At 43.4% G+C, this 21,146-nt stretch overlaps 1 protein-coding gene across 1 annotated transcript in view; it reads left to right on the top strand.

Annotated features, from left to right (window-relative positions):
- The first annotated feature begins 8,518 nt into the window (after positions 1-8,518).
- EMP2 (epithelial membrane protein 2) overlaps positions 8,519-21,146 on the top strand; it is a 41,891-nt gene continuing 29,263 nt past the window's right edge. The window contains exon 1 of the mRNA XM_030577270.1: positions 8,519-8,638. The gene's annotated coding sequence lies outside the window, so the exon portion shown is untranslated. The remainder of the gene's footprint in view (positions 8,639-21,146) is intronic.

The raw sequence follows: 21,146 nt of genomic DNA, 5'->3' as shown, positions 1-21,146 counted from the left end.
TTGGAGATATTTACTACTAGCAGTTACAAATGGGCAATCTCATTTTACCTTTGCTTTTTGAGGGAGCTGGAAGTAGAATGATTCATCCAGTACACTGTGTTATCAAACCAGCCGAAGGGACTTCAAGACATGCTTTTAGAAATAAGATCTTTCAAAAGGGAGCTTTATATAGATGTGTTAAAACGGTAAGTTATGACTTAATGTGGATATATAGAATATGCTTTAAAGATTTTACAGACAGATGTGGAAGATCACACAGAAGTTAATTAACATACTGCTGTGGTGAAGCCTGTTAACTAAATAGTGGTGCAGTGACAATAAACAATTATGACAATGAACCATGCCTCTCCCAAGAGACTGAGTGGGAAATTTTGGTAGATTGGATACAAGTATCTAAATTCATGACACTAGGGTTAAAACTGCTGCTCACGATAGAAGTGCTTTGGTATCTTCAATTACCACAACTTCTCAGGATCTTGGTCTTAAATATCCTCTGCAAGATGAATCTATCATCTGTACCCTAACACCAGGCTGTCTAAACTGACTCTTGTTCACTAGTGCAGTGGAAAAAAACACTGGCTGGTCTCCACTAGTGCTCCCACTGATGAAAATACAGTGGGGCTAGAACAATAAGAGAAGAACTGCAGACATGTCTGTGTAGTCAAACCAGGAGAAAGTGTCAGTCACTACATCCTTCATCAACTACACTGGGTCCTTGCAGTCCTTGGGTTGATAAACTCACCAGGGCCTCCAGTTCAGCCCAGGCCTGGAGAACTTGTGACCTGTGGTAGAACCACTGAACAAGATATATGTTCAGTGAGAATCCTGAACTCATGTGGCAGGATATTAAGATCTAGAAGCGCCTAATTTCTAGCTAAAAAGTAAGTAAACTATAAGAGAACCAAAAATATATGGAAGTGAGAGAGCAAGAAAGAAATGGATCATGCTTATTGGCAAGATTAAGCCATTTATCCTACAGTGAAGGGAAGAAAGAATGTACTAAGAAGTAATGGAGTTTTTGTGGGGAGGGGGGGAGGATTAAACAGACTAACTTATCCCCTTTCTAATCACAATTCACAGCCAGAAATACTTCATTAAAACCACCATCCTTTTTTAAAAACACATTCTCTCTGAAATGCTTTGGTATGTATCAAAAGCATGGTTTAAATGACTTAATTTCCAGCTCTTCAGCCCAAGCAGTCAGCTGTTCATGCTTATGCTGGCAAGCACAGCCTTGAAATGAGGGACTGGTTTTTCTCCCTGTCCCCTTTCAAAATTCAGAGGCCTAGCCTCCACTGCTCTTATCCCACAATTCCAGCTTTTCCCTTCTATTTACCTCTGCAGGCTGCTTCTTCAGGCACAAGGGTATAAGCAACTACCTCTAGATCCACTAGCTAATGATATTCTTTAATCAGGCTAGCAACAATGCAGTTATTGAAAACATGTTTGTCCTCCATATTGACAAAGAACGCGATCACGTCAGGTCTCTGCCAACTTCCTCCTACCTAGTAACTTGGAATACATGACTGTACAAAACCTGACGTTTTGAACACAGGGACTGTGTAGGAAGAGGCCAGTTCAGGACACTAGATTCTTTTGTGAATCACACTGAAGTGACTCATGGACAAACACATTCTAATTTATTTAGTAGCTAAAGCTAGTAACAAATCATAAGCGGAACACACACAGTGAGGGAGGATTCCCTGTGTCTGAACTCTAAGTTACTCCCAATGCCCTCGGCCTTTCCGGGATACCGTGCCCCTTGCAGAAGTCTGATTGGTCTTGCCTACCTCCAAGTTTCACCTCTCTTAAAACTACTTGCTTACAAAATCAGACAAAAATACAAAAGTGCCACAGCACATTATTACTAAAAATTGCTTAGTTTCTCATTTTTACAATGTAATTATAAATCAACTGGAATATAAATATTGTACTTACATTTCAATGTATAGCATATAGAGCAGTGTAACAAATCTTGTCTGTAGGAAATTTTAGTTTGCACTGACTTCTCTGGTGCTTTTTACACAGCCTGTTGTAAAACTAGGCAAATATCTAGATGAATTGATGTACTCCCCGGAAGACCTGTGTACCCCCAGGGGTACATATACCCCCTGTTGAGAGCCACTACCCTGTATGATCAATAGAGCCCTGGCTTCTCTCTGACTATAAGAGATAACAGGCATTCTGAATTCTTGTCTCCTATTTCCTACATTTAAACGTGGAACATAGGGTTCCAGACAGGTGCTGATTTGTACACAAAATGCCTCAAGTGAAAGAAACCCAATATTCAAAACTTGAGTAAATCCCTACTCAGGTAATTAGGCTGTTAGTATACGGTCTCTGGCTTGTATCCATTTTCTATACTTCCCCAACGCAGGACCGCCCAGAGGATTCAGGAGGCCTGGGGCAAAGCAATTTTGGGAGGCCCTTCCATAAAAAAAAAGGTTGCAAAACTATAGAATATTATGTTCTTGTGGGGACCTCTGCAGGGCTCGGGGCAAATTGTCTCACTTGCCTCCTACTCTGGGTGGCCCTGCCCCAACTTAGAGCAAGTCAGTAGGTTATATGCCAAACCAACTAAGCAATGCAAACTTAATTCCTTAATGCTTGCAGTAAATAACATGTTATCCTTTCCAGGGACCAACTTGATGCAGGGCTGCTCTTGGCCCAGATGGCCTTTTACTTTGTATCCCAAAAGAGTAGTATAGCCTGCCCTAATGTAGGTAACCCTCTTTCAACATAAGTAATACCAAATACTCAGTACAGGAATCTGACATACCATCAGTTTGCAGGAAAAATGAAAGCATATTACAAATAGACCTAGGTTATATCAATCAGAAGAGGAAAGCAGTTATCTCCAGTTTTGAGACTAGAGTTTTGGTTTAATACAAGAAAAGAGGCTCAAGCAATACCCCTAAAAGCTCATACTATAATTTGTTGTATTAGTAGCAGAATTTCCCAGTGTCATGCCTGTGACAATCAAGGATACTAATATTCTGACTTGTATGTCCGAAAGGATGGAAGTACCTTTTCCCACTCAGGTCCTACTTGGAAGCAGATACTGGAGCTCCTATTTGTTCTTAATCATATCTTAATCCACCTTCACCGAAGGGGAAAGCAGAGAAGATGGAGTGGTGTATGGTGGTAAGTTAGCACTTTTCCCTGTTGGACAGAGACCCAATGATCTTGATACCAAGATGGGATGTTAGAAGTTCAAAGTACAGGAAGAATGACTGTAATACTGCCAACAGGACATTATGATTAGTCTTATGCCCAAATATGTGTAGAAATCAAGTTGCATGGAGAGGCAAGGGTAAGATATTGTACCTGTTGTTGAATATTGCAGATTTAAATAAACAAAAGAAGCCTTTCATGAGCATACATAATAAAGAAAACTCCAAAAACTGGTTGCAGCGACAGTACGGTCATCATTTTCAATGCTCCAAGTTAAGGGCTAGCTTTAGCCCGGATTTCACCTCTTCTGGATTTGAACTTTCCTAATGGATTCTCATTAACCTTCTCTGCTTAATGCGATGTAACCATTCAAAGAAGATTGAGGAGAAAGTGTTAATTGAACCATGGTAAAAAGTCTGTACTCCATGGATTCATTATATATAGCTATGACACTCATGACATTTTGAATATACACTATGTCCATGAGATATCTTCAGCTTTGTTTAAAAGCTTATTTGTGACTCTTGTACAGCAACACTGGTATCTCTCCTTGTGCTGTTTGGCAGTTAGCATTACCTGGAGGGAAAAAACAATTATTTAAAACATGGCATAAAAAAGTAGTCGTCACCATATTAATGGTATGGTTACAGGAGTCATCACCCCATCTACTAGGTGAAGAGTTCTGTGCCTGAAAGGAAGCACTCGTGCTTACTGATGAAAGCAAGAGATGCCACATCAGAAAACCTGGGTTCTGTACCCCCCTCTGCCACTGACTTGTGGTGATCTTAAGAGTCACTTGAGCAAACTATGCTTCACTGTCTCTAACAGTCAACTGTCTCTACCAGTAATGTACTTGGAGATGCTCTGATTGAAGGCACTACAATGGCCAACTGTTTAGTGGGACACTCGAATACACCCATCAGAATTAAGACATTTCTTGGTGAAATGTCTGAGCCAAGGAACAAATCCTAAAAGCTGATGGAGAGGCTTGGCCCACTTTAACTGTGAATAGTACTGTTCAACATGGTTACAAAGCACCTAACATCCATATATTCCCACAAGCTTTACAAATCATATAATCATAGACTATTAGGGTTGGAAGAGACCTCAGGAGGTCATCAAGTCCAACTCCCTGCTCAAAGCAGGACCAATACCAACTAAATCATCCCAGTCAGGGCTTTGTCAAGACAGGCTTTTAAAACCTCTAAGGATGGAGATTCCAGCACCTCCCTAAGTAACCCATTCCAGTGCTTCACCACCATCCTAGTGAAATAGTTTTTCCTAATATCCAACCTAGACCTCCCCCACTGCAACTTGGGACCATTGCTTCTTGTTCTGTCATCTGCCACCACTGAGAACAGCCTAGCTCCATCCTCTTTGGAACCCCCCTTCGGATAGTTGAAGGCTGCTATCAAATCCCCCCTCACTCTTCTCTTCTGCAGACTAAATAAACCCAGTTCCCTCAGCTTCTCCTCGTACGTCATGTGCTGTAGCCCCCTAATCATTTTCACTGCCTTCCGCTGGACTCTCTCCAATTTGTCCACATCCCTTCTGTAGTGAGGGGACCAAACTGATCGCAATACTGCAGGTGTGGCCTCACCAGTGCTGAATAGAGGGTAATAATTACTTCCCTTGATCTGCTGGCAATGCTCCTATTAATACATCCCAATATGCCGTTGGCCTTTTTGGCAACAAGAGCATACTGCTGACTCATATCCAGCTTCACATTCACTGTAATCCCCAGGTCCTTTTCTGCAGAACTGATGCTCAGCCAGTCGGTCCCCAGCCTGTAGCAATGCATGGGATTCTCCTTCCTAAGTGCAGGACTCTGCATTTGTCCTTGTTGAATCTCATCAGATTTCTTTTGGCCCAATCCTCCAATTTGTCTAGGTCACTCTGGACCCTAACCCTACCCTCCAGCATATCTACCTCTCCCCCCAGTTTAGTGTCATCTGCAAACTTGCTGAGGGTGCAATTCATCCCATCATCCAGATCATTAATAAAGATATTGAACAGAACCAGCCCCAGGACAGACCCTTGGGGCACTCCACTTGATACTGGCTGCCAACTAGACATTGAGCCATTGATCACTATCCACTGAGCCTGACAATCTAGCCAGCTTTCTATCCGCCATTAATTCTTACCTCATTTTTGAGAGGTAGGTGAACAATCCCAGCTTGAAACAGAGACATGGAGAATAAATGTCTTCCCCAAAGGTTGCAGAGAAGTAACAGAGCTGGGGATAGCAAACAGGCATTTTAGCTTCCAGTCCCTTGCTCTAACCATTACAGGTGCTTCCTCTTTGTGGATGCTTTCAAGCACCGTAACTGTCAGACAGCAGGTAAATATTAAGTATTGCAGGAGCTGCTCCTTTGGACAATATGGCAAAATATCATTTAGGGTATAAAAAGATCACTAGGGTTGAATAATTGAGCAATCACTCATAGGTGGATCAGTCACTATGATTTATTATGCTTCTTGTTTGCTTTAGATAAAACTGTAAACTCTATCTCAGGGAATTTTTTCCTAAAATGGAATACGGAGAATGCTTCAGTTTTTGAAGAAAAACAAACAAAAAACAGTATACAAATATGCAGTGTTGGTGGAGCTGCATTTGTCCCAGGATATAAGAGAGACAAAGGTGGGAAAAGTTATTGGACCAACTTTTGTTGGTGAGAGAGAGAGAGAGAGGAGCTTTCGAGGACCTGAAGAAGGGCTCTGTGTAACTTGAAAGCTTCTCTCTCTCAGGAGCAGAAGTTGGTGCAATAAAAGATATTATCTCACCAGCCTCGTTTCTCAGAACTTGTGGACTCGGAAAAATAAAATTATATAGCTCCAGAGACATGAGGTAACAGAGTTCCGCTTTAACTTCACTGTGCGGGACCAGACTGCAACCCGACGTGCACCCTCTATCAGTAAGGTGAGGAAGCCAGGGATAAATGAGCACAATGTGGCCTATTGTGTTGTACAAGAGACAGTCTTGCAACAGTGTTATTTCAGTTCGTTTTTCCCCCTTCCCTCGGCAACGGGAGCAACCGATACCCAAGCAGAGGGCCCTGAATGAAAGAGCTGCAATTGTAAGGTAGAGGCGAGAGGCTGAAGTCTCATTGGGTTACCTTGCAAGTTGTATCTTTGCTGTGCAGTTGCTCACCAACTGGTAGCAGATCCAACACTCAGCAGTACCTGCCCCAAGGAGCTCAGCATTACTTCCTGCCGGGCTGCCCCTGAGGCATGCCTTTGCATGCTGTTGCTCCACATGCCAGGGAAGGGCTCTCCCTCCTGCTGCAGCTTGCAGCTACCAGGAGACTCCCTTCTCATCTGCTGTAGCTCCAGCACCAAATCCCAACAGGGGTGGGGGAAGGGAAGAGCTTCAGTGCAGCCCCTTTCTGCAGCTCTTCCTCTTGGGAATCAATTGCTTGAAACTTAAGAGCACAGCTGCTCCCCTTCCTCTCTCGTCTCTCATTCCAGCTCCCCCTTCAGTTGCATACGTGACTGGAACGGCATAAGGAGGGGGTGGCGGAGTGCGCACTCGCAGGTGTTGGAGCTCAGCACAGGCAATCATTCATTCATTCCACATGGGGGAAAATACTACTTCCCCTCCCTTCTAACAACAGGTGTGTGGGGAGGCCCAGTCAGTCCAGCCAAGGACTGAGTTGGGGGAAGGCTTACTGCTGTCAACCCATTATGGCTTTGCTAGACTGGCAACCTCTCCTCCCCCCACCTTTTGCTGTAAAGATGGTGGGAAAATAATATACTTAGGTGGATGAGGCCCAAGTCCTCCCTTCATATGCAAAGACCCCACCTACACGGAGATGAGGAGCAGAGCTCTGGAGAGAGTTGAGGGTGGGGACCCCCAGCCTAACAAAAGGAGTTATGCCAGCTGGGCTAGGTAATACTTTTTACCGAACCATTGTCTGTTGGTGACAGAGAAGCTCTTGAGCCTCACAGAGCTCTTCCCAGGGTCTGGGAAAGGTACTCCCAGCAAAATTCAAGGTGAGATTGTGCATAAAGTACTTAGCGCATATTGTAAGGAACCATTCATAGAGTGGCCTATTAACACCTCTGGACAAAACGAGAAGGGTTAGTGGATTACAGAGTGTTGCAATAATCCATAAATCCAGTGTCTGCTCAGTTCATGATTTTTAGTGTTTAACATGCTAAACAATCTGCCCCACCATGCATTTTGCTGTGAGGCTAGCAGCCTCTCTGTGACTTGAAGAAAAGCTCTGTGTGGCTTGAAAGCTTATCTGTCTCACTAACAGAAGTGGGGCCCTAACCCTCACACCCCTTGTCTCGCTAATGTCCTGGGATGGTCATGACTATAACTACACTGCATGCAAAGAGTAGCATCAGTCTGCACAGCAGTTGAATCCTGCATGCATGAGTGGACCCTGCTATGTGCAGGGCCCCAGGAGTATCTGTGTGGCCTTGATTCAGCACTGGGCCTCAATTTGGTCCGTCAGTGCTTCTCAGCCTTTCCAGAATACTGTACCCCTTTCAGGAGTCTGATTTGTCTTGCATACCCCAAAGTTTCACCTCATTTAAAAACTAGTTGCTTACAAAAATCAGACAAAGCGATGAGTGTCACAGCACACTTACTGAAAAAGAGTACGTGTTTTTACCATGTAACTATAAATAAATGGATTGGAATATAAATACTTACATTTCAGTGTATAGTATTTAGAGCAGTATAAACAAGTCACTGTATGAAATTTAAGCTTGCACTGACTTCCTAGTGCTTTTATGTAGCCTGTTGTAAAACTAGGCAAATATCTAAATGAGTTGATATACCCCCTGGAAGACCTCTGGGTACTGCCAGGGGTATGCATGCCCTGGGTTGAGAACCTCTCTGTTAAGTTACTGTTTGTTTCTGCAGTTTATCTGCAAATCCCACAGCTTTTTTAAAAGGGAAACCTAGGCATATCTGCGCGCTCTCCCTAATCGCATGGGTGATTATTGTAGCAGCCTACCTTTCTCATCCCTCTTGGACAAAGCCAGTTTATTAAGCCGGCAATAAAAAAAATTTAAAAAAAAGAAAAAGAAGGAGGGGAGGGAAAATCCTTCAAGTCTCAGTGGAGACTGAAATTTGAAAATCTGGTCCTCACGAGCTGGCTGTGACCCCCAATACAAAGAGTCTGGAAGCCAACCCTAACCCTTAACACACTGGAAAGGGAGACCTAACTATTTGTATGTGTTTGGAGATTGAAACAGGCGGGAAAAGTTTGTTCCAAGTCCCCCACCCCCTGCATTTCCAGGCAGTTGAGAGGCTCCTTTGAAAATTATTTTCTTTCCACACCCAGTTTGCTTCTGACATCATTCATCCAGGGAGGGAGGGCTGGAGAGAGCCAGAGTCAGACCTTCAAAACAACCCAGAGTCCCGCAGCATCTTCCCCTCGCATCTGCCTTACTCACCACCGTCTCCCTGTTCAGATCTCTGGGCAACTCCTGAGGCCACAGTCAGCCCGTGAGTAGCCTCGCTGGTTAGTGAGGGAGGGGTTGGTGGCGGTATTGCATTATTTTGAGATAAAGGTTTTGCAAGCAGTGCTGGCTGCCAGATGGGATTTAGTGGAGGGGGAGAGGAAAGGGATCTCTACATGGCTGGAGGGAGAGGAATTTGCTTTTCCAGCAAAGAAAGAGAGAGACCAAGAAAGCAAGGGTTTGTCTAGAACAAACAGTTCTAGAAATAGCACATCTACAAGTACTTTTTATTTAGGCTTTTGCTGCTGAGCTGGTCCTTCTAAAGTTGGCACTTAAAGAGGTGTTGCCCTTCTCCTGTGAAACTGCCGGGGGGCGAAGGGGGGGCTTGAAAACTACTCAATTCCCTGGAGAATGGGACAGCACTTTGGAAAGCTTCTAATTTCTCTGTCAAACTCTCTTGCTTTTGAAATTTTAGACTTCAAAAAAATTGAGAGAGAGTCTTCATCGGAAGATATTGCTCAGCCTATCAAAATCCAGGAGGCACTTGGGGGAGGAGAGGGAGGGCAGGAGAAACTTGAAATTCACTTTATTGCAAGTAACTTAAAGCCTGCACAATACAACTGTAAACTTTTTCTGGGATAGTCTCTCTGTATGTGATTCACTGCAGGGTTTGCTATACTCCAGCAAGACCTCAGGCTGATCTTGACTACTGTGCTCCCCCTAGTGGAAGCACAAAATATTTAAACGTAATTCAGTACAGATTTTTGGCTGATGAAAGTCTTGCTGGTGTTAAATGTGTTTTCCTCTTGAACTAGACTATAGTTTTTAAAAGCCATCTGCCTTCCTACAGCTGCATGCTGGTGCCTCTTTCCAGATGTCCTGTCCTCTCTCCTTCAGAGGGACTAATTGTCAGATCCAGGCAAAGGGCCTTTAGTAATTTATGTTGCTCATAACTCTCCGTACTAAATTTTAGAGGTTGTCTTGTTTGGAGATATCTGCTCAGAATGTTCCACAGCTCTCCCCAGTTCAGCCAGGTAACACTCAGGAAGCTAATAACTCTCTGTTCATGCTGCCAACAAGACATTTTCACCTGCACTGAAGTGGGACCGAGTAAACTTAGGCCAGTGGTTCTCAACCAGGGGTATCTGTACCCCAGGGGTACACAGAGGTCTTCCAGGGGGTACATTACCTCATCTAGATATTTGCCTAGTTTTACAATAGACTATATAAAAAGCACTAGTGAATTCAGTAAAAACTATATAACTTCTCTTTATTAACAATCACCAAAACAGACTGCACACGCTACATATACAGTGCTCACCACTCCCAATAAAACAGATGAACGTTTCTTGATGGCCAGTCAGAAAAATCAGGTCCATCTGGGGGACTCCAGTTTCTGCACAGTGTCATTGGCAGAGTGTTGAGGTTTGGCAGCTCTGATCTTTGGGGCTATGTCCTGGAGTTGGTTTATAATTGTTTATATTGCTCTATATGCTATACAGTATACACTGAAATGTAAGCACAATATTTATATTCCAATTGATTTTATAATTATATGGTAAAAATGAAAAAGTAAGCCATTTTTCTGTAATACTGTGCTGAGTCACTTTTGTATTTTTATGTCTGATTTTTGTAATCAAATAGTTTTTAAGTGAAGTGAGACTTGGGGGTACTCAAGACAGATCAGACCCCTGAAAGGGGTCCAGTAGTCTGGAAAGGTTGAGAGCCACTGACCTTGAACATCCTTGACACGTATTTGTCCAACCTGTTCTTAAAAGCCTACAAAGATGCGGATTTGACAACCTTCCTTGGAAGACTATTCTAGAGTCTTCATAACCTTTAGAGTTAGAAAGATTCTCCTAATATCTAACCTAAATCTCTCTTGCTGCAAATTAACCCCATTACTACTTTTCCTGCTTTCAGTGGATGTAGAGACTGATCACTGGCCTCTTTATAACAGCCCTTAACATATTTGAGGACTTATCAAGTCTCTTGAGATGTCTCACGACTAAATGTGCAGTTTTTTTAACCTTTCCTCATAAGTAAGATTTAGAAAAATCTTATTTTTTGTTACTATCCTCTGGACTCTCTCTAATTTGTCTACATAGTGCAGAGTAAAGAACAATTATCTACTGTGTCTTACATACAATACACCCCAGAATGAGATTAGTCTTTCACACAGTTGTATCATATTGTTGGCTCCAGGGCCGGCTCCAGGCCACAGCACACCAAGAGTGTGCTTGGGGCGGCACGCTGCAGGGGACGCTCTGCCGGTGGCTGGGAGGGCGGCAGGTGGTTCTGGTGGAGCTGCCGCAGGTGTGGCTGTGGATGGTCCGCTGGTCCCTCGGCTCCGGTGGACCTCCCGCAGACACGCCTGCGGCAGCTCCACCGGAGCCGCACGACCAGCTGACCGTCCGCAGACACGCCTGCAGGAGGTCCACCGGAGCCGCGCGAGCGGCGAGCGCCCCCTGCAACGTGCCGCCATGCTTGGGGCAGCAAAATTGCTAGAGCCGGCCCTGGTTGGCTCATATTCAATTTGTGATCTACCATTACCTGGAGATCCTTTCCAGCAGTCCTACCCCTTGCAAGTTATTCCCCATTTTATAGCTATGAATTTGCTTTCTCTTTCTTTGCACTTGTCTCTCAAATTTCATCTTGTTGAATTCAGACCCAATTATCCAATTTGTCAAAGTTGTTTTGATTCTAATCCTGTGCTCCAAAGTTCTTGCAACCCCTCCCACTTTGGTGTCATCTGCAATTTTTAGAAGCATATTCTCCACTCCATTGTCCAAGTCATTAATTAAAATTTTGGCTAGTACCAGACCCACTACTAACCCTCTGAGGGATCCCACTAGATACACCCTCTCAGTTTAACAGAAAACCATTGATAGCTACTATTTGAGTATGGTCTTTCAACCAGTTGTGCACTCACCTTATAGTAACTTCATTCTAGACTGCATTTCCCTTGCTGGCTTATGAGAATGACATATGGGACTATCAAAAGCCTTACTAATAATTAAGACATCACCTCTGCTGCATCCCCTCATCCACTAGGCCAGCAATCCTGTCAAAAAGGAAACTAGATTGGTTTGGTATGATTTATTCTTGACAAATGTATGCTGGCTTTTTCTTATCACCTTATTATCCTCTAGGTGCTTACTGATTGATTGTTTAATAATTAGTTCCAGTATCTTTCCAGGTGTTGAAGTTGGTGAATTCATTAATATGCAGTTAACAGTAACTGCTTGTTAACAGGGTTTATAGAAACTTCCCTCAAAAATTTGATTGTGCGTCTCTTAAATATTACATGAATGCAGGTTTGAAAAAAGCTCCTCCTGCATTTTGTAGATGTCTGAGCATTCTGTTTATTTGCAGCCTGGATTCTCTGAAGCATCTGATGAGGTAGATACGGCTATTACTACAGATGATACCAGATACTCCTGTGGAACGGTTGTAAAAATACATGCCAGATCTTCCTAAATGGGACTAAAAATCCACAACCTTATTTTCAATCACGATCAACAATGAAAACCAGCATATTATACTCAGGGCTGCCCAGAGGATTCAGGGGGCCTAGGGCAAAGCAATTTTAGGGGCCCCTTCCATTAAAAAAAGTTGCAATACTATAGAATACTATATTCTCATGGGGGCCCCTGTGAGGCCCAGGGCAAATTGCTCCATTTGCCCCCCGCCTCCCCGGGCAGCCCTGATTATACTCACTTTCAGACTCATCAGCCCACATTAGTAGGGCAGCTATACAGAACAGGACTGATCATCTGCCTAATGAATGATCTGTTTGTTTGCCAAACAAAATATTTGTAATGCATCTTCTGGAAAAGCCTGACCTCCAGCTTTGATGTCAGAGGTTCTGGTGTCCAGGCAGGCACTGCAGTTAGAAAAAGGAAGACATTGTGGACTATCTTGGGCCAATAGCAGTCTAACATGACAAATGTCTTCAGAGATGGAATGTGGCATAAACGTGTACAGTGTAGTAGATCCATGAATCTGAGTAGAGGAGCAAACCAGATACTAGTGTGCTATCTTGGGAGTTGTTTTGTGATTGCCATTAAAAATGCGATGTTTTCATGCCAAATGAAATGCCAAAGGAATGCAACAATTGTAGGTTTCCCCACCAGTCAAAATGGGAATAGAAGCAATATGCATCTTTCAGATACATCTTAAATCCCCATAAACATTCACTTTTATAAAGTTATCCAGAAAGTGACACATCCTTGTGCAGGGAAAGATGAAAATTTGGGACTAGAGAAGAACTTGGAATGAAGAGTTGCTGATGCCTTTTACATCACTTTGTGCACTTAATTCTAGTGTTGCTGTTTGAAATACCAAATTATCGAAGGAGAAATCACCATTTATGATTGCACAATGCTGGCTGCATACCAAGTTGTGCTTATGAATTATTGTGCTAACTCAGTGGTTTTCAACTTTTTTCATTTGCAGACCCCTAAAAAATTTCAAATGTCAGCATGAACCGTTTTGGAAATCTTAGGCATAGTCTGCAGAAGCCCAGAGGCCACAGACCACGGGTTGAAAGCCACTGTGCTAACTGAACAATAACCCCTAAAATACTCCCGGTGAAGCATCAGAATGCCATACGTACACTTAGAAGATGATTAGTTTCTAGGTCATGCGTCTGTAGCATTTGAAATGCAACACTGGCTGATAGCATTATTTCTGTCAGAAACAGCAGAATGCTGGTAGAGAGAACACTGCTAGTGACATCCTTCCTCTGCCGGCCTAGGAGAGACTTGTTATAGGCAATAAAGCAGTATTGATTCACAGATCTACTGTTTGGTAATGTAGTTATGCTGTTAGAAAACCCTTGGTGAAAGAGGCTGTGGTTCTACAGACACTCATGGCTCACCATTGAGGGCAATTGGATACTGCCAAGAGACCAGAACTCTGCAGTTAAACACTTCTTTATTTGCTGGTCAGATCACTGCTACTGTTGAAACCACAGCCGGCTCCATTAATTGAAAGGTGCCCCCCCCCCCCAAGACTGACAATTCTGCATATGCCTACATCAGCTTTACTTACTGCACTCTTTACTCCCCCTTGCTGTGTCAGGGACTCCTGCTTCACAGCTTCTTCTGTAGCCATCCCCTCATGCTTCCATACTCTTGTTTGTTGTCCCTACTGTGTAAAGCTGGCATGAGTCTGCCCTCACATCTGTTAGGATATGGAAGGTGCTCAGACACAAGAGTGATGAGGCACGCATAGGTTCCAGAATGAACAAATCCTTCCTTAAGAAACTCTTCTGCTAGACTTACCAGTGTCAGTCCACCACAGCTAATAGTGCTGTTTCCATATCCACTTAAAAATGGAGACTGCAGTGTCCAGTGAGGACCTCTATCTGGTCAGCTTGAATAAATTGCTTTTGTTACGTACACTGGGGCTGGCATCAAGTCTTCATTCGTGCCTCAAATAGCACCCAGCACCGTGTTAAAAGCGGTATTTAAATACCAGCTTTAAATTCACTGGTAATGTTCATGACACCATCTAACTGAAAAGGTGGCACAGACTGGCAGCTGATGTTACTTTGGGGTTAGAAGATATGAAATATGGTTATTTGGCATGGGACCTGTCTTTCTAGTTGCTACTGTGTCCTGTACTGCGTTGCTTCAAAAATACTGTAAGACCACTAAACTTTAAAAAAATGGAAAGAAATGCAGCACTTTGCAGTAGAATCAGATGAATGTCTTTGGAGGAAAAGAGGAAAATTTAAGACATCACAATAAGGAATTCCCACTGATGAAGTAATTTCATTCCTGCATAGTTTGTGTCTGCATTTTGGTAATTCAAGTGATAGAACAATGCATGTTTTTAAATGAACACAATACTGTATTTGTAGCTGTACTGGTCAAAGAAAAGAGTCGAAATGGGAGAAAACACGGCTCCTTTGGAGGTTCTAGCACAGTGGGGTCCTAGTCTATGACTAGGGTGCCTAGGTGCTATGTAACAGGGCACAGAAGTTTAACTAGCTATGTCCAAGACTGAAAATGTAATACTATTGCAGCTCACCAATGAGGAGCACTGAATCTGTATGTGGGGAAGCTTCCGGAGTGCCTGACAGCTGTAATAGGGATCTCTCTATCGTGGGCTAGGAACAAAGTTAAGAGATCCATTATTCAGCATTATGGATAGAGTCAACAAGTCTATCCCATGGAAAAAGTCCTACTGAACTTCAGTGAAAACCTTTCTATTGTATTTTAAGTGAATATATAAATATATTGTCTAGTAAAATAAATCCAGCTGGCTGAGCTGAGGTACAGTGGTATTGCTGTGTCCTGCCACAGACAAGAGATAGGCATATATCCAGAACTGTAGGATGAAAAAAGGTAGTCCCACCTAGTAGTAGGGAAAGCAAAGTGCTATCTGAACAGTTTCATCTTGGCTGACACACAGTGTGCCCAGTTATACAGGGAGGAGGTAGTGAAGGAAGTAGGCTGGTTTATTCAGTATCATCCTAATTTAATCAATTAACAGTCCTCATGACAGCCACAAGTTTCACTTTCAATTGCACCAGTTCAAAATCAAGATGAGAGAAATAATCACTAAGAATAAAGCTGCTTGTTCTCAATTGAATTGTAATTCAAATCATACGCTATGGTAACTCATGGCCCGGACAGGATCACTATGGAATGAAATATTAGCAGTTGAAGAATCTGCTATCTTCAGTTTATGGATGATTATTTTGCAGGTGGTAGATGTATTAATCACACTTGTTCTTGGCAGTTTAGTTGTAAACTTTATATTAGCTGAAAGCAAAATTATCTACTGAATTAGTGTCTGATTATAGCCAAAATCAAAACAGTTTGAAAATTTTATTACCATGAGCATAAAGCATTAGATAGCTATCAATATTATATATCATTGGCCAAAGTTAAAACAATTATATCTGCTTTCTCTTCTACTGAATTAAATGCATTTTCTTAATTTGGGAAGATAGACTTCTGCCTTTATTTTTGGCTAATTAGGGGGAACTTATAAGTGACACTAGCTGTTCTAGTGCATCTGGAATAAGAGTTTGAATAAACAGCAGTCTGTTTTCAGTAGAGGCCACTTGTTGAGCTGCACTCTTACAAATATACTAATATGTCTAGAATTAGGGCAACGAAAGTAGTTTGGTCAGCCTTTTCAGTAGTATTTTGGAGAGTTCACTGGACCAGATTGTTCTGTCAGGCCCTCCAGCAGCATCTATGCTGACAGAAATCTGGAGTCAAAGTCTGACACTTTGGACTGGGGAGGTTCTAAAAGAGGAGCCAGTCACACCGAAAAAAGTGGCTAAGCTCTGACTGGGAAGGAGTGGGTCCAGGACATGCATGGATTCATTCACTCTCTTCATGAACTGACACTCAGAAGGCTTTTCTGGAGTTACAACTACTCCCCAATTTCCCTGCTCCAACTTCAGTAAAAACTGGCCTCAAGTCTCTTGCTCCTCATTGTTAGAAAGACAATTATGCCAGAAGATTCCAAAGAGTCCCACATATTTCTTTATGTGACCAAAGTGCAAGATGTAGAAGGGAATATTTAAAAATGGAGAAGACCCCTCCCCAAAAATATACACCTAAATTCTACAGTTTCTTTGAGATGGTTGTTTTGGGTTAGTGATCAGTTTTAGGTACCACCAATCATATTGATCACCCACCTATATAGTTCAAAATTGAATTTCTAAGATACTTTCTTTGCTCTTTATAGTAATCAGTGGGACTGTAAGTTGAAGAAGTAGGAATAACATATATGATTTCTTCCAAAGAGAAGGATTTTAAAGCATGTGGGGGTAAACTGCTGGAATAACCTGACTGGCCTGACATGGAACTAAAGTGCCTCGTAGAACTTGTTCTGTCCTTGCAAGATAGGTTGTTTGTGCACTGAATAAATCTTTTTTTAGTAGTAGTAGGAGTGATTTTGGACCTCATTACAGTTAAAACATCAGTTTTGCTCAATTTGATCATGAAGAGATTTCAGTGTGTGTGTGACCCAAGAACAGGGGCAGCTCCAGGCCCCAGCACGCCAAGCGCGTGCTTGGGGCTGCATGCTGTGGAGGGCACTCTGCCGGTTGCTGAGAGGGCAGCAGGCAGGGTGCCTTCGGTGGCATGCCTGCAGAGAGTCCGCTGGTCCCGCGGCTCCACTGGAGCCGCAGGACCAGCAGACCCTCCGCAGGCACACCTGTGGGAGGTCCACTGAAGCCGCGGGACCAGCGATCGGCAGAGCGCCCCCGCGGCATGCCGCCGTGCTTGGGGCAGCGAAATGTCTAGAGCCGCCCCTGCCCAAGAACCCCTTTGTGCCAACTGGCAGAGGGCACAGAGGGTGTATAGAATTTTACAGGAGCCAGTAGCCCACTATTCATCATAATCACTGCAAAATGTGTATATGGATAATATTTAAAAGGAGTTGTCTGTACAGGCAGTCCTCAGACTTACCACCCAATTGGTTCCTGAAAATTGCATTGTAAGTCAAAACCTCTTAACTTGGAACCACAAACCACTCCATTGTGGGACCGAGTGTCAAAGTCAAAACCAATTGTTGTTAAGTTGAATCAGGGTGTCAATTCAGAAATGTCATAAAGTCGAGGACTGCCTGTACTGAAAATTATGTTAAGGCAGGTAACCAGGAGACGACACATCTCAGACAGGACGCTTCTCTCTTTCTCTCTGTCCAGTAGCATGTATTGGACATTGTATGTCTGACAGTCAATGCCTGTTGGCATACTGAGCCAAATGCTAATCAAGAGATTGTGAAATCTTCAAGAGGAAATTTACAGGGGGGGGAAAAAAACTACTGGAGGTGTACAAGTAAAGAATGGATTGTTGAGGGATACGTCTAAGGTATGCCGAGGTGCACCCTGGATCCTTCACTAAGGAGGCAAGCTAACAGTGTGTCTCATGAACAGAGGGTTACCGCCAAGCCTGGCTATAACACACTGAAAGGACTTTGGGGGAGCAACGTTCTGTAAGACACAAAAGTATCTAGTTAAGTCAGTCTAGGTTCTAGAATGGATGTTTCATTTCATATGTAACCATTTGATACTTCTACTTGCCATTACTTGAATCTCTACACTTTATTCAACAAACTTATGTATGTTTATAGTGAAAACAAGTAAGTACTCTGCATTATGTGGCGCAGTGATCTGCAGTGAAACTGCAAGCTGGAGCGTACTGCTGCTTCAGTAGCAGCTAGGGTGACCAGATGTCCCGATTTTATAGGGGCAGTCCCAGTATTTGGTGCTTTTTTATATATGGGCTCCTATTACCCCCCACTCTGTGTCCTGATTTTTCAGTTTCTATCTGGTCATCCTAGTAGCAGCAAATACGTGCATACTGCAAATCCAGTGGAAGAGGGGTTGGACACTCCAGGGTGCTCAGGGGTTAGTGTGCGCTTATCTCTAACATATAGGTAGGCAGGGGGCTGCATAGGCCTACAGGGCAGTACTTGTGTTGCCAAGGCACGTGACTCCACTTTGAACCCAAAGGGAAGAGGCATGTGCTAGTATTGGTTGTGCTGAGCAACATTCTCTGATGAAGAGGCTAGAGAGTTTTTTTTAAGACAGGCCTCTAACGTGTCACAAGGGACTCCTTGCATAGGGAAGAGTCATCTTCCATACTCACTGCAATTGAAGGTGGCAAGCACCTTGCCAGAACAGGCCTAATACCACTAACGTCTCCTGACCTCAGGCTTCATTCCTCTGCATGTACTGTTACAAATATACATATAAATAATGAACTGTAATAGAGATTCAAGCTGCCTACCTAATATCCTTGCCAGATTGACACTAATACTTAGTACTGTACAATTCTTGAGAGATTCAAGGTAGCTTGGCATTTGGAGTGACCAACACAGGATCCTTTTCAGATATTACTTGAGATGCATGAACCATTTAGAGTTGTAGCCTGGCTCATTTTGCTTGTGTAGATCTTCCTGTAGTGAATTGGCCTGTCCTGTATGAGATATTGTTTGACAATAAGGATCAAATAAGGCCCTGATTCCGATTTGGGGGCTCAGAATGGTACTGGCATACTTAAAAAAAAAAATCACAGGCAAGTGATTTGAGGAAATATCTGAGGTAAAGGATAAAAAGTTATGGGATCCAGGTCCATGACTAGGGCTTCCAGGCACTACAGTAATAAGAATATTCAAATGTCAAGAGACTTTTGAGATTCTGTGGGAAGAAAGACTAAGTTTTCAATATGTCCCTTTAAATGAAAGCTCTCTGGAGCAGTAGAATATTCTGTTCAACTATGTAGTTCAAACTTCTGATGTGCTTTATTGTAACGTAAAAGTGGAGACTGTCCTGCCCCGGGGGCCAGTGTACACAACACAACTTCCTTGACCCAAAAGAAAGTTCTAAATCAGAGCTTGTTTCTCCAACAGTTAAGAGGAAACCTCCCTAGATTTCCTCTTACCTCTACCTAATTGAGCTCTGATTTCCCAGTACCTTACTTGGCCCCCAGCTCCCCCCACACCGCCCCCCTTAGTTTGAAGATAGGAAACTCAGGTTTAATGAAAAAGGTTAAACTTGTAACCCTAAGTAAAGCTAGTTACAGGCTGATTTAAAGGGAGAAATCTGCAGACAACTCACTGCTGAGGGAGATTTTAGTTTGTTCTGTTTAAGGAGCATAAGCATGGTCTTCTGGCCAAACACAAACCTTCAGCAGTGGTCACCAGTGTATAGAAAGGACTAAAACTAGACACAGTACTCCAATTGAAGCCTCTGAGCAAATGCGACTCTTGGGGCCATCTACACTTGGAGCTAGGGGTGTAATTCCCACCTGGCATAGACATACCCATGCTAGCTCTCATCATCAAGCTAGCTCACTAAAAAAAGTAGCATAGCTGGAGTAGCATGGGCAGCGGCAGCATGGGCTAGTTGCCACAAGTACGCACCAACTAGGTCCAGGTGAAGTTATACCCAGGGTGGCTAACCTGTGCTGCCATTCGCCACTGCCCGTGCTACTGCACTACTGTTTTTGAGTGCGCTAGGTTGATGAGAACTATCATGAGTAGGTTTGCAAAGCTGGGAATCTGCTCCAAGCGTGGTCATAATCTTAGTGAAAACAATCAGAGGTGCTGGGTACTCTCAAGGACAGAGTGGCCGCTGCTCTAGCACGCCCAGATTCAAGAGCAGCAGTAAGTTTAGGACCTGGATTTATAGTTGTCCTATATGCTTATACCATGTAGTACCATATGGGGAGATGTTTCCTTCCAAGACTCATCTCCTGCACAGACCTTGTCTGAGGATCACCCTCACTTTAGCCCTGTTTTAGCATTCTATCATCATGGTCCATTCATTGCCACAACACTTCTAGCTGCAGACAAATGGCACTCAGTATCTCCCATGGTAGTTTAACAAGCTGAAGGGATAACTACTGTGTGGTAAAAAGCTCTCACTGCACCTAGTTAATTTCTTGCATGGCCCCTATCACTGAGCACCCGGACAAGCAAGGATGGAGCCTACACACCCATATCAAGGCCAGAACACCAGGAGAAGAAAAGCATTTGAGTCTGCTGCCGTGGACTATCAGCCTACTCTCTCCCCTTGCCTCAGCCCTCCCAGCTTAATGAGAAAGGGACTAAGAATGAAATCCAGATCCCTCTTTCAGCTGTGTGGAGTGCAATCACTAAACCAGAATCACTTCAAATCAGTCAGGGTACAGGGTTCCAGGGGTGTTTGACAGTTTTATGCACAGAGTTACAAAGTTAGTTCCAAATATGGTTGGCAAGTGCATCACATTTAAACCATTCACTGTTCCCAAGTCCTCCAGTAAGTTCAATTATCTCGGAACCAAGTAGGCATAAGGAAGATTATAGAAGTGGGGGTGTTACATTGGCTCATGAACAGGAACAGCAAACAGAAGTTTCTCAAGGGAGTTCTCCAGGCTAAGGAGGAGGAGAGACTAAGTGACCTTCCCCCATCTGTTATTAACTTCCCACTGCTCTAGTGAGACTATGATTGGAGCAGCAAGAAGGAACTCTTTCTTGTACTTTACTTCCTGGTTTTATACTGCTCAGGCTTCCCCTGCTGAGTGGGGCTTCAACATCAGTTAGATCTTATCAGCTCTGACTCTCTTCCAGCTGCAGCCTGTGTCAGGATTAATTGGCTTTGTTTTGCATACTCAGGCCTTGTATGGGAGTGGGGGATACCCATCACATCCCCTCTCCACAAAAAGACAAAAAACCACCATCACACACAACCCCAAAAAACCCTTATAAGTGTAGGAGATGTGCAGCCAGAAGTCCAACAGAGTGTGGGGCTATACAGGGCTGGGCTACACTAGAAAATTAGATCAACCCAGCTACATCACTCAGGTGTGGAAAATCCACACCCAAGCCACATAGTTAAGCCAGTTTAAGTCCCCATGCTTCATGTGTCTCAAAAATCTCTGACTGCCAGAAACTGGGACTTGGTGACAGAGGCTGGAATCACTCAAAGTTGTCCTCTTCTGTTCATTACATCTGAAGCATCTGGCACTGGCTACTGTCAGAGACAAGATCCTGGCTTAGATGAACCATTTGTCTGACCCAGTGTGGCCATTCTT

This window comes from Gopherus evgoodei, chromosome 10 (genome assembly GCF_007399415.2).
Source record: "Gopherus evgoodei ecotype Sinaloan lineage chromosome 10, rGopEvg1_v1.p, whole genome shotgun sequence".
In the NCBI taxonomy this organism is placed as follows: Eukaryota; Metazoa; Chordata; order Testudines; family Testudinidae; genus Gopherus; species Gopherus evgoodei.
Note: the sequence above shows the minus strand (reverse complement) of the source record. Positions and strands in the feature narration are given on the sequence as shown.